Consider the following 976-nt stretch of genomic DNA (forward strand, 5'->3'; position numbering starts at 1 on the left):
CACTCGCCGCCGCCTTTGTCACTAGCCGCTCGGTCATTTGCATGAGTATTTTCTGGAGTGTGAGGGGATTATTGGTGGTTAGTTGTGGTCCCTTGGCTGGAGTGTTTCTTTTCGTCTCGCCTTCTCTTTAAGCCTTTCCTTAAGAGAAAATAAAGGGCGCGCCGGCCGGGGAGGGAGCCGTGGGCGGCGCTGCCACCCGACGTCTCCCGTGCTCTGCCTGCCCCTTCCTGCTCCTGCAGCGGCCGGGGCCCGGCACGGCATTTATCTCGCNGCCTGCCTGCCTGCCGCCGCCGCCGCCGCCTCCTCCACCATTGTATAATGCTCCGAGCGCGCCGGCAGAGGACTGCGGAGTCTTAGCTTCGGTCTCGCCTCCTGCCCGCTCCCCAGCGCCACCCTCGGGCCCCCGGAGCGGGGACTCCGCATGGAGAGAGAGTAGCTTGAGGAGTGGGCAGAAACCCCTCCTGATGCGTTAGTTCCCAGGTGGAGCTGCATGTGGTAAGTTCTCCCGGCGCCAGGCTGGAGGGGATCCTCGGATGCGCCGGGCCCCCGAAGGGTGGGGGGCAGCGTTGGGACCCGGCCAGGGCTGGGAGAGCCCGGAGGGCGGAGGAGGGGCCCGAGCGGCCGCAAGGGTCGCGGGCGCCGAGGCGAGAGGGACCTGGCCTGGAGCAGGTACCCGGACGAGCGTCCCCTCCCACTGCTTCCCGGCCCCGCGCCCTTAGATCCCCGGGGCGAGGGCCGGGGACCCCCCGGCGTACCCGGCCAGATCTGCTGGGGGAAGGGCAGGGGACGGGCAGTCACGGACCCAGGTCAGGAGGGGGTCGGGAGCTAACCGGAGCCCAGCAGTGGGGCGAAGGGAGCTTGGAGCTGTCGCTTTTACAGCTGGGATGTGTGTGCGTGTTGTGGCCGTTGTGTTGTTGTGAACGTACGAGACTTTTTTTTTTTTTTTTTTTTTTAGGCTTGTTTTGTTGGGGGGGGG

At 65.8% G+C, this 976-nt stretch overlaps 1 protein-coding gene across 1 annotated transcript in view; it reads left to right on the plus strand.

Moving 5' to 3' along the window:
• The first annotated feature begins 275 nt into the window (after positions 1-275).
• The window catches only part of SERTAD2 (SERTA domain containing 2), a 22,326-nt gene continuing 21,625 nt past the window's right edge, over positions 276-976 (plus strand). Inside the window, exon 1 of the mRNA XM_077766505.1 lies at positions 276-495. The gene's annotated coding sequence lies outside the window, so the exon portion shown is untranslated. The remainder of the gene's footprint in view (positions 496-976) is intronic.

Source organism: Crocuta crocuta, unplaced genomic scaffold (genome assembly GCF_008692635.1).
Source record: "Crocuta crocuta isolate KB4526 unplaced genomic scaffold, BGI_CrCroc_1.0 scaffold113, whole genome shotgun sequence".
In the NCBI taxonomy this organism is placed as follows: Eukaryota; Metazoa; Chordata; class Mammalia; order Carnivora; family Hyaenidae; genus Crocuta; species Crocuta crocuta.